Here is a 16,768-nt window from a genome sequence, read left to right as displayed (position 1 = left end):
TTTTTATACTCGTCCAGAGACTCTCCCCGCTCTGACCTCTCCTCCAGGTCGCTTCTAATGTGTCTGTTCTGGCGGGTTTCTGTCTAAAAACACGTTATAGGACTCCTGTTTCCTGTGGAGACACATGTAGGGTCTTGTCAGGGCAGAAGTCCCACATTGTAAACCAGTTTAAACTGGGACTGGGTACATCCTGGACCAAGACAAGAACTGAGAGATTCATCAGTCAGTTTCAGGACTCTCTCCCATTGGTGTCCTTTTCTATCTCTCTGTCCCGTTTCCTAAAAAACCCCACTAATACCCCGTGTAGGAAAGAAGACTCGCTCATCACTCCTGTTCTGTCCCCGTGTCGCCGTCACTGGGATTGGAGCAGGCGGAGAGGAGACACACTTCCAGAACTTTCCTTCCTGCTCGGTTATTCCAGCTGAGCCCCAGACAGACTTTTCCCCTCCTGAGGAAAGAACATCTTCCCACACAAACAGCCCGTTTCTCTTGGAGACACCGGCAGCCCACAACACACACAGCACAGGGAGCGTTTTCACCAAGACTCCCCTCGTCTGCAGAAACACCAGGGAAGAGCCTCCCAGCACACAGGAGATTCCCGCTGGAAGGAGCTGGCGGGTGATTCGCAGTCATTCCCTGGATTTCCAGGAAAGAAGCGGCTCCTCACCTGGGAATAAAACAGCACTGAGAAGAGCTCGAGCGCTCAAACTTGGAGCGTCGCTTAGCAACAGGCGCAGCAGCGGCATCCGGAGGACGAGCCGGAAGCAGGTTTTGGCGCCAGTTTTCCTCATTTTTTAATCACGTTATGAGACTTAAAGTCAATGTATTTCTCTTAATTGTCTGAACATAAGGAAGGTTAAAAACAGGAGACACACTTAATCATTTAAGATCCCGTGGGTGTTGACTTACAAATCAGATTCATTTCTGTCTTTAGGTATCCCCATTACCTGTAAAGCACTTTGAGTGAAGTGTCAAGAACAGCGCTATGCAAGAGTCAGGAATTATTTATCGATCAGTCTGTTTAGTAGTGTTCCTTTTCGACCAGGTGGCGCCAGGTGGCAGTGATACCATAGGAGCATCACAGAGCAGACTTGAAACTGTGGAAGCCCGTTTTCACCAAGGAATAAAAACAAACGTGCTATGATATCTCAGAATTGCGACTTAAAAACTCAGAATTCCGACTTTATATCTCGTAATTACGACTTTATATCTCACATTTGCAACTTCAAAATAGCCCCTATTTCATTGTCTGTCCTTTTGTTATTGTAACGGATTCGGGTTCTAGGGCTTGTGCCCCTCGCTGCTCCCACCCTAGTTCATGCCTCACTGCAATGGCTTGAACCCAGGTCTTGCCAGCTGAGCTAGAGAACACTTTCTTTAGCCCCAGCGGCCAGCATCCCTGTTATACGCAATATTTCTTCAATCAGGTCCGAGGAGCCCAGAAAAAGAGGGTGATCCACAGCCTGAGACGGGGAGATGGAGAGGAAGTGCTGGATGAGAGCGACAAGGAAGAAGCGGCCACCGCTTTCTACACAGAGCTCTTTTCAGAAAAGCAGACGGAGGTGGAGGCAGGCGATGCTTTTCTGGAGGAGCTGAAGGCACGAGTACCGGAGGAGGTGAGGGAGGACTTGGAGGGTCCGATCACGGCCGAGGAGCTGAAGGCGGTGCTCTTGTCCATGGAGAATGGCAAGGTGCCGGGGCCGGACGGACTGCCCAAGGAATTCTACACCTGCTTCTGGGACCCCCTGGCGGCAGATCTGGTGGAAGTGGCGCAGGAAATCTTCCGCCGGGGGAAACTCGGAGACACCATGAGGAGGCGTCATCTCCCTGCTCTTCAAGGGAGGAGACGCCGCCGACCTCAAAAACTGGAGGCCGATCACGATGCTCTGCATGGACGTAAAGATCCCGTCCAAGCTTCTGACCGGCAGACTGAGAACCGCCCTCCCCCACATCATCCACAGCGACCAGACGGGTGGGGTGGAGGGGCAATCCGTCAGCAAATCTCCAGCTTTTCACTCCTTCTCTATGTTCTCTTCACAGAGCCCTTAGCAGAGGCGGTGAGACGGGATCCTGTCATCGACGGCCTGGAGATACCGAGAGGCGCGGGGGAAACCCTGAAGATCTCCCAGTACGCTGATGACACAACGCTGTTCCTGAGGTCAAATAGGGGGTTGAGGAGGGCCCTGCAGGTCATGGAGCAATACTCCAGAGCCTCGGGGTCGAAGCTCAACCACCGAAAGAGCAAACTGAAGTTCTTCGGGCCCTGGAAGCACAGGATGACGGCGCCAGAGGGTCTCGAGCTCTGCACGGAGCCCCTCAAAATACTGGGGGTTTCCTTTCAGAGCCAGGACAACGAGACCAACACCTGGACCGAGAGGATCGCCAAGGTGAACGTGAAGCTGGGTCTGTGGAAAACGCGGTCGCTGTCCTACACAGGGAAAGTGATGGTGTTGAAAGCAGACATCCTGCCGGCTTTGGTTTACCTGGCGGTGGTGTACCCGCTGCCGGCCAGACTCAGACGAGCGCTGCAAGGGATGATCTTTGGCTTCGTCTGGGGCGGCAAGTACGAGTACATCACGAGAAACCGGATGTGTCAGCCAGTCAAGGAAGGGGGTCGAGATGTCCCACATTTCCCCCTGAAACTCGACTGCATCATCTACTGCAAGCTCTGTTGGGCGCTGCGGGAGCCCATCGGCCACAAGTACCAGTACTTTGTCAGGCTGTGGCTCTCCGTCCCAATGAGGCACTTGGTCCAGTGGTCAAACACTGGGCCCAAGGCAGAGATGCGACTAGAGTTCTACATCCACTCTGTCAAGTGGAGCAGGAGGTACGAGGCCACGAGACAGCCAGAGCTCTGCACCAACCACAGAGCCCTGTACAAAGAGGTGAGGGGGCATCTGGTCACCAACGAAAGGCTGCAAGTTCCCAGACAAGTCTGGGAAAGGACGCAGCCTAAAGAACTTGACAACCAACTGAAGGACCTCAACTGGATGGCCGTACACAAGAGACTGGCTACCAGAGAGGTCCTCTACAGACACTCACTTACCAGGAACCCGCATTGCCCCCGGGACACGTGTTTCGTCGAGGAGGGGGCAGAATCTTATCCGGCACAACATCAAGTGGGGAGCGAGGGAGCTGGAGGAGAGGATCCTGGCGGACCTCAGGAGGAGGGTGAAGGACTTTGGGCCCTGTACAGGGATTAATGGACAACAGCAAGTGGTAGGGTTTGGAGGGACTCTCATAATAGCGCAAATCCGCCCACACTTGCAATGATTGATAACGGACAATCACCGCCGTTCCGCCGTTGTTTTTATTACGTGGAGTATTAATATGTGTGAGATGTTTCTTTTTGAGATGTTTTTTTTGGGAATAAAGTATATTTTATAAGAAAAAATACGCAGGGGAGGGTGGTGCTGTCTAGACCAGATTGTACAACCTGTCTGTCGGCCGTTCCGTTACACTATATTCATGAATTGTACAGGATCATAGGATCTATAGGCCTGAAGACTTGTCTTGTACAGTGCCCTGATATAAATCAAATTAATTACATTATTTTTATGGAATCCCATTTCCGCCAGGGAGGCTTCCATAGTACCCGGATGGAATAGTGGATGGTGGGTTTTTTAAAAAGTTTTTATTTATACAAAAAAAGATAAAATACGATAGAGAAATAGACACTTTACATCCAGAGGAATTCACAGTTATAATCTGAAACTTATACTTTTTACATATTTCAACTGTGCGTCCTTTTTTACTTAAAAAAAGTCTTCTTTAGCTCAGCTGGCAAGACCTGGGTGATACAATAAAAAAAGGACAGACAATGAAATATGGGCTATTTCGAAGTTGCAAATGTGAGTTATAAAGTCGCAATACTGAATTACTAAGTCGCAATTCTGAGATACCAAAGCGCGTTTTTTTTACTCCCTGGCGGAAACGGGCTTCCATACATCAAGGCTGTGTACCTTAAGATTGACTTTAAATACACTTGTTTTCAAAATACAATTCATACCTCGAGCACTGAACCTGTCTTTTTTACTGTTTCTTTAGGGATAAGCTGCGAGATGTCGCTATTAAATCACGTATTTCCCCACCAATTGCAAGAGCAAGGTCACGCGTCTGAAATGTCTGAAATGAGCTCCGCTTCATCTAGCAGAGCTGTGTGTTTGAACAGAAACAGCGCGGTAACATACGACTGGAGGAGACGGACCTCGGTCAACGCCTTTGGGGATTTTACATTATATAATGAGGAGATCTTCGCGTTCTGTCCGTTTTAAATGTATGAAGGAGAGGTCATACGGATACCGCCCAGCGAAACGCGAATTGGAGCCCATCGTGGTAAAAAACAAACGAGTTATTATAGGCTGTAGTATTCCCAAAGAGACCACGACTGGTCGTGCAGTTTGTTCCCGGGAGAATGTGAGGTGTGTCGCTCTGTGCGACATCGCTCCGCCATTCCTGCAGCAGAGAGGCGCTCTGCGCCCCAGTAAGAGGACCTACCGCATCTTAAAAACCTACCCGTTGGATTTTGATTGATGGTCATAAACCATGAAACTCCGTGAGGGGCCAACCAGTACGCCGCCATTCCAGGGGAAAGCGCAAAGCGAGTCTGTGTCCGATTGGCGAGTTTCTGCCCACGGCCCTGGAATAGGAAGTGTGGAAGTGGGTTACATTTGCTTCGTAATGGGAAGATTTCTCCAATCCACCTCCCCCCAAGGCAATAAAGAGAGACTTAAAGGTAGAATCGACTTGTGATTTTTTAATCGCTTTCAGTCCCGTTGATCGTAACTTCTAGTGAACCTTAGTTTTGGTCCTATAAAACATGCACTTCAGGCTGGGCTCTTGATAAAACTGCAGCAGACGGTTGCGGTGCGTTGACATACTCTTCCAGGATGGATGTTGAAGGGCAGGAGCTGAAGACTATCGGCAGATCTGCTACTGTATTACAGCTGCCCTGCCTCCGAGTCCGGTTTGTTGTTTATCTCTTAGATCCAGAAAACTTTGTTGTGTATTTATTTTCAATAATAACAGGAAGTGGTTTCCGAATCATCAACATTTGCTAACTGATAGCCTCCAAGGTCAAAGTTATTGAGTTTAAAATGGGTTCAGAAGAACTTGATGATGTTAAATAGGTACATGTACACATAATAGACGTAGCTTACTTTTTATTGCTGTTCCTTTTACCAAAAACACTCTTAGGGTCATATCTAAATACACTTTTAGGAAAAACATTTTAAAAAGTAAATAAATCCCTCCGTCAGATAATTTAGCCCGTTGAGAAGGAGTTAACTGGTTTATTTGTAACTGAAGCCGGTGTCACTGACAGACACAGATGAGGCTCTGTCTTCCTCTGTGTAGGCAGCCAGAGTGTAGTGAGCCTGTTGTCCTGGTTTGTGCTTCGCTCTGCTCTGAGCTCGACCGCCTACAGTTTCTCTGCAGTCAGTGTGAGCCCTCCCTGAGCACAGACACCTCCGAGAGCAGCCAAACCGCACAGCTCCTCTCTGTGCTCATAGTTCACGCCCCTGGGCTACTGCAGGACAATGAGTCTGGAGGTCTGTTCTTTCTCAGCCACAAGCACTTCCTCCTTCTTCAGAGGGACCAGATGAGCAGCTCAGACAGAGGCCAGGGGCTCAGTCTGTTTTCACCCATTAGAAACTGCTCTTTCAGTAAGTGAGTCTGCAGGTGACTATTCATTAGAATCATTAAACACTTTACATCATGTAGTTCAGGTGGGGAGCTGTGTCTGCATGCGTAGGCTGCAAAGGAGCAAGGAAAAGTTTATTCCTGTGCTCAAAAAAAAGAGAAGAAAAACACAACGTTTCAGCTGTGGAGCATTCTTCAGATGCAAAGTCTCCACAGCAGGAACGTTGTGTTTTTCTTCTCTTTTCAGCACAGGAATAAACCTTTACATCATGGTTTGGTTTGATGACAGGAATGAAAGTCCTCCAGTTCTGTTGACATCCAGCTGTGTCTTGACAGAAGTCAGGTTATCGGTTTTAGCAACAAGGCTGGGCAGCTTGTTCCACACTCCCACTACACTTTGTGTAAAGCAGCACCTGCTTTAGCCTAAACAGCCTGCAATCCATCACTACACAACTGTAGTGTAGACAGCTGTGTTCCCTCACATGGACTTGTACTCCCTCTCCCCGAGTGCTAATTACTCATTCACACCAGCTGAGTCTCCACCTCAACTTAGCTGGGGGCCATCTTGGCTCAAGGCCACACTACAGGGACAGTGCTTGGAGCCAAGATGGCGTCTTTCTCACACGGCCTCCCCTCACTGCTTCACGGCCACACACTGCAAAGTCTACAAGTTTAAAAAAAAACATGTTCTGTTTAAAAGTTATATGTGTATAAACATACTACAAAAGCAACTCTTGGCAAATATTTTTTTTTAGAATTATTAAATTAAAATAAGAAACTATGTGATAGTTTAAGTTGCATGTGCAGTGCGTGAGTACAGCGGTCAGCACAGTTCCTAAATTTGTCCAGCTTACCTGCTCTTGTGCAAAATCTTAGTTAGATCTGTTAAGCATATTTCATCAGTACCATGTGTGCACTCAGTGATATTTAACCAAAATATAAAAAAGCTATCTGCAGAAATACTTCCAAATAAGGTCTGATTCAAAGAGTTTAACTCCATTTTTCTTTGGTATTTTTACCTTTTGCAGTAATATACTTTCACCAACCAGGTCATCTGCAGTTGTAAAGTCCTGCAGCTCTTGCCAGCTGTGTGACATGAGCTGTAGAGCTAGGAGTCTAGATTAAACACGTCGCACAGACACAGTCCAGTACGTCCCCGATCACACGACGTGACCTTGTTGATGCTCATTGTCTCTCTGGCCTGTCTGGGATCCAGTGTGTCTCCGGTCTCTTTCCCAGAAGGCAGAATTCCAGAGTCTTTCCAGGAGGTGTTCTGAAAACACGGTGCAGGTGCCAGGATGAGGATCATGGGAGTAACAACCAGACCCACGTCTTGAGTCAAGAGAGGACAGACTGGTCCAAGAGTTACAGAGCACACACAGACACACAGACACACTTTACTGTGACTGTCTTGTCCTGATGCGTACCGGACAGTGATGAAGTCTAATTTATCAAAGTGGTCCACTTCCTGAAAACAGAACAAAGATTAACTTAGGGTCCAGCTGTACTTCAGAGCAACAGTCTGGATACATTTTTCTTAAATCACAAGAAAACAAGGACAGTTACAAGAGCCCTCTCAGTCTGTTTGGTAGTCAAGATTCATGGATTTCATCCAGCTGTGTGTTGAGGGAAGCCATATGGCTGGGCAGCTTGTTCCACACCCCCACCACTCTTTGTAGAAACAAGTGCCTCCTAATTCTTTTAGTTCCTAGCAAGAAAACGATCATGGGAATATGGTCTATTAAAGACCTCCAACACCGGAACAGTGGATCAATGTTGTGAAAGATGTATCTAATGGAAAAGATCACCTTTTCTCTCAGGTTACAAGCAGAAAGGATTAGCAAATGCTGGCAAGACTGGATTGGGTTTGTGGCCCAGCTGAGACCTGATTCTGTTATGTAAATGAGGATGAAACCATTTTGTCTAGAATGTGGGTTATTTGTTGTGTTTTTGCTGATTGTATTTCTATTTGTAACCTCCCTCCTATGCTGGCATAATGTAAATAGTTCATTATATAAAAACAATATGATCAAAAAATGAAAGATGAAAGCTGTAAATTGTTGTACTTTGTATTTGTAAATTCTTTCATTATCAAATCAAAATTTTAAAAAAGAAGTAGTCAGGTTATTGGCTTCAACAACATGGCTGGGCAGCTTGTTCCACACCCCCACCACCCTTTGTGTAAAGAAGCGACTCCTGTCCTGATTAGAGGACAGGTAACGAGTATTATCTGCATGGTTAGTCACTGGGGAATGATGCCAAATACCTGTACATTCCTCCTGCATCTCTTTCTCTTTTCAGGGCTGATGTACATTTCTGTACCTGGTCAGAAGGAGCAGAAACAGATCTGATCAGACTGTATTCTGACTGTGATGGTACTCCTATAAAAGACGGGAGGAGGTAATTACTGTGCAGGACTTTCACTGTACTGACCTCTGATGTGGGTTTCACACAGACATTCAAGTATCAAGTATCACTGGAGAAAATCACTGATTGAGCAGTAAAGATATATCAGTTTATGTAAACAATGTGCTTAGCAAACACTTGTCCAGGGTAACATGCAATCTATAACTAAGGTCTGCAGCAGGTAAGTATAGATAATAACCACGCAACTTCGTCTTTAACCCCGTACAGAGGAGAGCTCGCTACAGTCCGAGAGAAACGTCTTTAACCCTGTACAGAAGAGAGCTCACCGCAGTCCGAGAGACATGTCTTTAACCCGTACAGAAAAGAGCTCCCTGCAGTCCGAAAGACACATCTTTAAACCGTACAGAAGGGAGCTCCCTGCAGTCCGAAAGACACGTCTTTAACCCCGTACAGAAGAGAGCTCGAAGCAGACCGAGACAAACGTCTTTAACCATGTACAGAAGAGAGCTCCCTAGAGTCCAAGAGACACGTCTTTATCCCCGTACAGAAGACAGCTCCCTGCAGTCCGAGAGACACGTCTTTAACCCGTACAGAGGAGAGCTCGCTGCAGTCAGAAACACACGTCTATAACCCCGTACAGAAGAGAGCTCGCTGCAGTATGAGACACGTCTTTAACCCCGTACAGAAGAGAGCTCCCTAGAGTCCGAGAGACACGTCTTTATCCCCCGTACAGAACAGAGCTCCCTGCAGTCCGAGAGACACATCTTTAACCCTGTCCAGAAGAGAGCTTGCAGCAGTCTGAGACACGTCTTTAACCACATACAGAAGAGAGCTCCCTAGAGTCCGAGAGACACGTCTTTAACGCGTACAGAAGAGAGCTCACTACAGTCCGAGAGACACGTCTTTAACCCCATACAGAAGAGAGGTCCCTGCAATCCGAGAGACACGTCTTTAACCCCATACAGAAGAGAGCTCATTGCAGTCCGAGAGACACGTCTTTAAACCCGTACAGAAGAGAGCTCCCTGCAGTCCGAGAGACATGTCTTTAACCCCGTACAGAAGAGAGCTCGAAGCAGACCGAGACAAACGTCTTTAACCATGTACAGAAGAGAGCTCCCTAGAGTCCAAGAGACACGTCTTTATCCCCGTACAGAAGACAGCTCCCTGCAGTCCGAGAGACACGTCTTTAACCCGTACAGAGGAGAGCTCGCTGCAGTCAGAAACACACGTCTATAACCCCGTACAGAAGAGAGCTCGCTGCAGTATGAGACACGTCTTTAACCCCGTACAGAAGAGAGCTCCCTAGAGTCCGAGAGACACGTCTTTATCCCCCGTACAGAACAGAGCTCCCTGCAGTCCGAGAGACACGTCTTTAACCCGTACAGAAGACAGCTCATTGCAGTCCGAGAGACACGTCTTTAACCCGTACAGAAGACAGCTCATTGCAGTCCGAGAGACACGTCTTTAACCCCGTACAGAAGAGAGCTCCCTGCAGTCCGAGAGACACGTCTTTAACCCCGTACAGAAGAGAGCTCTCTGCAGTCCTCTGACAGTAGGGGACACTACCTCCTGGGCTTGTGAACTGACCTGTCCGGCGGAAGAGGCCGAAGACGCAGCCGGACGTTATCAGGACAGAGAGAGGAGGCACCAGCAACAGAATGATGAAGCACGACTTCTCCAGCTCAAAGGGAGACCGCGCCTGCCGATGGTCATCATCATCACACTGTCCACCTGGTGAAAACACGAGTGCAGGAAAGAGACTTGGAGAATGGCTTGCTCCGAAATGGGATAACAAAACGTGCTTCCCCACATCACAGTTGCCGTCTTTAAGAAAGGAAACAATCGATTGTTGGATCTTCTGTCACCAGAGATCTTTCCAGATGCTGTTACAATGAGCAGTACAGTACGGACACAGAGGAGAGGAAAACACAGACTCACTCCCACTAGTGTTCAGGTTTGGATGGAAACACGGGAGAAAGGGGGCTCTTGATCTCCGCAAATAAGCAGGGGGAGTTTCACAGTTTTAGCTGCTCGAAAGGAGAATTTGTTTTAATTCATTAAATCAATACCCATCCAGCTTGAGACAGAGCAGTCTGAGAAATGAGCCCGAGTGTGAACTTTTCTATTTTAATTGTCCATAATAGTGTTCAGCGCTTTGGGATATTGTACGAAATATTTTTAAGTCATTGTTATTGACACTCTTCTCGGATTGGTCCTGTTCATTATGTAGATTACCAATCGGGTGCTAATTAGAAACACCATGGCGTGTTTTGGACGCTTTCAGCTCCCTGAAACTGCGCAGGTCGTTGTGTGTCATTAAAGATAGAAACCGCAGGTGTTCAAGAAATGTTCTTTCCTGTAGCTGGAGAGAAAGAGCTCCGCCGGCCGACACCCACTATCTCTTATTATTTCGCTATCTGACACCCGACAGCATCTAGAAAGAGGCTCCATACTCACCCGCACAGAAGAGCCTGGTTCCGGTTCCGACAGCAACCCGGCCCTGCGCTTTCCCCGTGCAGTAGAAGAGCCCCAGGTCTGTTCGCGACATGTTCCGGATCCTCAGGTCGATGGAGCCGGTGGACGGGTTCAGCGCCGGAGAGAAGCGGGAGTCGGACGCGTAGTTGAAGTTGACCGTCTCCGCCTGTCTCTTACTGGCCAGGAGCCCCAGAAACACCGTCTCGTCAGGCTGGACGAACCACATCACCTCGTAGCCGAGCTGCAGGTCGCAGGGCAGGACCACCGTGACCACCGCGTCTCACCGCGGCGCCGGTACCGGCTGCCTCCCGCACAGCGGTACCTGGAAAGACGCAGAAAGGAATCTATCCCTCTTGTGTAGGATTGCACAAGCTATCACGTTACGTGTACAGAACTTCAGCAAAACAACTCTAAATTAAGTGATTTACCTTGACTGTTTAGTAGCCCTCATCGCTGGTGGATACAAGTTCAATAAACAAGTGAGTCAATGAATCAATTATTGTTTCAGCTGAGTCACTGCCAATCATTTTCACCGCGACTACATACAGATCGATATCGACCAAAACCTTCTATCACCTAATGTGGCCTCTTCGCCAAAGTGCAACAGAGGGATCCTTACAAATCAAGAGCACCGTTTTAAAAAGTGGTCACTGTGCCGTATCTCTTCTTAAAAGAAAAAAATACCGTCTTTAATGTCCATAACCGCCGCAAACCCGGGACTAGACTTCTATCGGTTTTGCGTGTTTTAAGAGCTGGTTATTGTGCAGCCACCTCAGTGTCAGTTTAAGATCTTATTTCAGTATTTTGGTTGAGAAATACCTGCTCCTGGGTCGGTAGCCGGGACATGAGCGCCACGAGAAGAAATGTCGAGATTTTAAAGCTTTCGAGTCCCGATACCGGCCTCTCTAGTTGACGGCGGAAACGGGAGTCAACTCCGCTTTGTAAAGTTACACTTAGTCAGGCAAGGAACGTTTAGCGGCGCCCCTCCGCTAAGGTGAGACTGAAATGCGTGTCTTCGACACACGAAGGCGTACTCACAGATGAAGAAGAGCAGATGAACTGTACCGTGTAGCCCGTTCATCTCAGCCGCTGTTAAGCCAGACTGACGAGGCGCTGGACTCCGGCGGGACTTCACGTCCGGTCACTGGACGTGAGACTTCACCGCTGCTCTCTGATGCCGGAGCTGACCCGCTGAGAGGTGTGGGCGTTTCTAAACTCAGTTCTGTCGTCATTTTAATAAGACCCCTGGGGCCCTCCTGGATTCAATTCAGGACTGGGCGTGCTGTCTGTGTGGAGTTTGCATGTTCTCCTTGAGTTTGTGTCGGCTTCTTCTGGGTGCTCTGCTTTCCTCCCACAGTCGAAAGACATGCAGGTGGGGGTAAATGGCTTCAGGACAAACTGGCCCTGGTGTATGCGTTTCCTGTGATTGGAATGACTTCACCATTGGGTAGCACTGGTATAAAACTGGCTTGAGAAAGAGATGCAGAACAGATCCCAGCCTGGGTCCATTTTTAATGGTGAGATTTCCTTTAACATGGGGGAGGGGGTCTTACACTCACTCCCTGGACGGCTGGAATCAGTTACACAATTCAACTATTTATTTAATCAGACAGATTTCGGTACCCCTACAGTCACTTTCCTGAGGGGCACAGCAACTGAAAAAGGGACCTTTAAGCCCATTATACATTATAATTATACAGTTAATTAAATAATTAGACCAGCTATGTGACCGAGAGCTCAACTGGGACAAAACCTGGAAGACACACCAGGAACTGAGAATGATGCCCCCGTATTAACACAGGGGTCCCCAAACCCCCCCCCCCCCCCCCCCCACACACACACAACACCTGCTTGTCATCTCCAGGGCTGACTGATGACTTTTAATAAGCTAATTGTAGGCATGTTACTATCACCGTCATTATTGAAAACAGGCAGCTTACTTTTCTTTACAAACGCCCTGGTACAAATCTGAATATAATTGGTCACGCAGGCCGCTATTGGTTACAGAAACATAACAAAATGGTAAGTTAGCGTTGCCTCTCTGGAAATCCCATTGTATAGGCAAGAGCGCCACCTGTCGGTTCTGTGCTCCAGCACCACTTACAGCAGAGACCTATAGAAGTGTGAGGAATTATTATCATGAATTCAAAATGCAGCTTCATTTACAGTAAGTTTTTGGGGGCATATTATTAAAATAACAGAAGCACACGCTCTGAAAAAAAAAAGGATAGCAGCCCAAACAGACTGCCGGGAACTAATTCTGATTTTGTTTTTTCGGTTATCGATAATGACGGGGCCACTCGGATGAGATGCTTCTGAAAAGCACCGCGTCTAGTTTTAGACCCCACCGCACCCCGCGGACAGATCCCTGCTATTGGAGAAGCGATGGTCCTGGAGGTTTTCCGTCTTTCTCCCGGAAAGAGCCGATTATATTTTTCCGACGCGACTGGAGACATTACAGATTGCAGACCACGGTTGGTGTTGTCCTGGCGTCTCTTGTAGGGTCTTTAGCAATAATCAGCGAAACAAAAAGGCTAGTCAAATTGAAAAGGCATGCCACCTTCCCATAAACTCACCCTTGTAGTAAATTATGCAACATGACGGCGTTTTTTTAAATCATTTCCCTACTCAGTGGCAATTTCACATTCACCCCTGAAGCAACAGGCCCAAAGTAACATGATCCAGGAGTCAAGTTTAATTCGTACGAGCTTCGTCACGTGCTCACACCTTCAAGTCAAAATGGCTGCATTTTCAAACAAATCCCACCAGGCGGTGCCCTGTTGAATCGCTGCCGTTTACAGGTGCAGCAAGGAGACATTTAACAGTCTGAGGAGGAAACAGTTGTGCGCGTACAATGCCAGCAGGCGAATTGATTTTATTTACCCTCCTAACCTGCTAAGCACACTATATTTCCCCCATGGTCCACCTGCCCTACCGCCCTGTCCAGCCCAGAGGAGAAGACCCACCTTGACGTTTCTCACCCCGAGCGACTTCAGTTTCACACGCTAATTCCACTCCTTTACGCGGATCTAACGCCCATGAGCAAGGGCGGCTTATGAACTGCAGGACACGCGGAAATCCCTCGTCTGGATCGGACTCAATTCTCTAAACGAAATCAAGCTTTTTTATTTTACACTTTCAAGGAGTTCAGGTGATCTAAAACGTTTATTAGTCCTCCTCCAAGTGCAGTTTATAACAAGGCCCCACCAGTGCGCGCCAGATGAACAAATTGAGAAGACCGGTAGCACTAGTTTTCCCAGTTATTTCTCATTGCTAAAAAAACCCCACTTCCAGATGCAATACGGACACTCGTTAATAGAAGAGCCATTTAATATGAAATTGTTTTAATAAGTTTTTATTTAAACACCAAAAACACAAAAAAGAGACACATATGACAGAATGCAATATATCTCCGTAATCACAATGTAACAAATCGTTGACAGACCTGCTAGTCTGATGAATACCGGTGTCTTTTTTAATGCTGTCGAGATAGTGATCAGTTTCACCACGTTTAGAGTTTTGTAAACTGTTCTCCCTTTTGAAAAATGTAATTACTTGCAGGGCCAGCCTGAGCTTTCTAGGGCCTCTAGGCAAGGTCTTGGAAGACCAAAACAGCCTTATTGTTCTATTAAGTTAAAAGGCTACACTTGTACTAAAACGCAACATGCCCATTAATATGACCACCATCACAACCCAGATCTACAGTGTACCCAGCAGTAAAATCAAAATGTGATAAAAAAAAACACTTGTCACAAGAAGACTTCATCCTGTCCTGAAGATCCAGTCCTTCCAAAACTTCACAGATTAGAGAGCCTGATTCACTTCATCTACAACTTCCTAGTCATGAAGACCACAATACAATCACTCCTTCTCTTTTAGGATAATACATAATCTAAAATTTAATTCTTTTTGGATTCCATCACAACAGGATAAAGTTTGACAGTGCAAAAAAAGTAAGAAAAAAAGCAGCTTATATATTTGGCTGAAAAAATAAGGCGTTTGTAGGCTGATGTCAGTCTGTAAGAACACTACAGGAGAGAGTCACTAACAGCTCACAGCAATGAGACTCCTCTCACCATGACCTCTGAACTCAGTGCAGACCCTGCAGTGGACAGAGTCCCCAATCCATCTGTCTGTACCTTCCCTCAGCTCCCCGGCGACCCCCAACATACTGCACTGACTCTCCCCATCACCCCTGCAGTCTGTGTCCATTGTGTCCGTATTCTGTCTCCACAGTCACCTGGACACCAGGGACCTGAGGACTGATTCCATTCTGACTCCCAGGTTCCACATGTTGATCTGCTAGAGGACTGATCGCTGAGCTGCTGTCATTCTGGGCATCATCTTTCCTTGTCAGCTCATAGTCATTCTTGATCGTCGTCCTTGATCTCCTCAACCAGACCCACACTCCCAGGATCACCAGGATGCCTCCAGCAGCACCAGGGACACCAGTGATCACTCCGACAGGAGACCAGTGATGAGGAGGGTCTGATGTAGGAAACACAGAGGAGACAAAACACAGCTCATCATACCTTCAAGAAGACATGAGGAGTCTCTTCCGATAGAGATACTGACCAGCAGACACACCTGTGATCTCTCTGCACAGGACAAAGAACAGTAAAAACTTCTACGCTCGAGAATGTCCTGGGGTTAAAAACCTCACACTGAGAACAAGATGTCAAAGTTCAAAACAACACAAGCCTGTGGAGAATTTGGGGAGTTTTCCTGCATCTCTGTCCAGTCTCACCGTTTACAGGGGGACACTTGTCACCGACAGCTCTCCTTCTGCGTGATATACGCTGGTCCTGTTGTTTCATCTTGCCAAGTTCTTCATCTGAGAGCTATGAAGACAGAGTCACATTTACTCAACAGCTATTGAAGTATTTAATCCTCAGTACTGAGGGAGTGAACAACCCGTTAATGAGAGATTCACACAGGTGTCATGGCAGTATGAGACAGTTAAACTAGTCTTGAACCTGTAAGAAGTCAAACCTTGTCCAGCTGGACTGGAAGAGACTCCTTCCTCATTCACACTCCAGTTTTCTACAGTGTAAAAGCACAAGGGATAAGGAGCAGAAAAACACTCACGAGTTTGCGATGACTGATCTGATCTCTCACAGCAAGGAGAATATCCTGACACCCTCCTGACCCTGGGTTACAGATAACAGTGCAGCACCCCAAAACATAACACTTCCCCAGTACCCCAAAACAATCATCTTCGGCACACCAAAACATAATCCCACCTAGCACCCTAATATACAATCCTACTGCAGTACCCCATATTAATAAGGCTAAGTTGGATCTCTCGTCAGACACAAGCCTGATTTATCAGACCTTATATAGAACTGAAGTTCTGAAACACCTATAGCAAAGAAAAACCTAAGTCTTATATGCATTTCATTTCTGCATCATGGATCAACAACATATAGATTCTGTCATCCAGGGTCGATTACTTGAGATTCTCACCTCCCACAGTGAGGGTCACAGTGCTGATAGTGTATCCCTAAAGGTCCCTCACTGTGTAGTTGCGCTGTTCAGCTGGAGTGAGGGAGCGCAGTATCAGAGAGCCGTCCCATACCGACACTCTGTCTCTGTACTGGGGGACACAGCTGGCTGTGCTGCTCTGGACAGAACACACTGAGGTCCAGTTTTCACCTCCTGCAGGATCAAACAGCACCTCCACTCGCTCTCCAGTGAACAGAGGGAGAGACAGACAGATTCCAGGCTGTCAGATGACAGTGTCTCTGTGAGCTGAAAGACAATCAGGACAGAGGATGATATAAGAACACACTCAGTCAAGAATATAGAGCCCTCTAGTGACCCTACTGTAGACCTGCACACCGCCCACAGTGAGGGCGAGGGGTTGGGGGTATCCCCAGCAGAGTCCTGGACTGTCTTTGTCAATCTAAAATAGGTGGATTAAGGGTTCTCTGAAATTGGATGGCACAGTGGCTTGCGTCACTGTCATGCACTTGTAGTATCCTCTCATGAGGCACCAGTAATGTAGGGGTTGTGCATTTACTGGGACAATTCTTAATTGTAGCAGTAAGTCACAAAATGATTCTTTTCATGGCATTAGAATCCAACCTTGCGGTATAACTCAAACAACGCACACACATGGGTACTAATACACAAGAATACATTTATTAATACATAAAATGTGCATATAAACATAACAGATCTTATCGAGAGGGTTAGCAGAATACAAAAGGTATATATTCAATCACGAAGAGTTACAAACCAAGAGGGACATACGCGCACTATATCATTCATTAAGACCGTTTCG

The sequence above is a fragment of the Atractosteus spatula genome (genome assembly GCF_055471065.1).
Source record: "Atractosteus spatula isolate fAtrSpa1 chromosome 10 unlocalized genomic scaffold, fAtrSpa1.hap1 SUPER_10_unloc_2, whole genome shotgun sequence".
NCBI classification, from domain to species: domain Eukaryota; kingdom Metazoa; phylum Chordata; class Actinopteri; order Semionotiformes; family Lepisosteidae; genus Atractosteus; species Atractosteus spatula.
The sequence above is the reverse complement of the archived record's forward strand: the minus strand, read 5'-3'. Positions refer to the sequence as shown.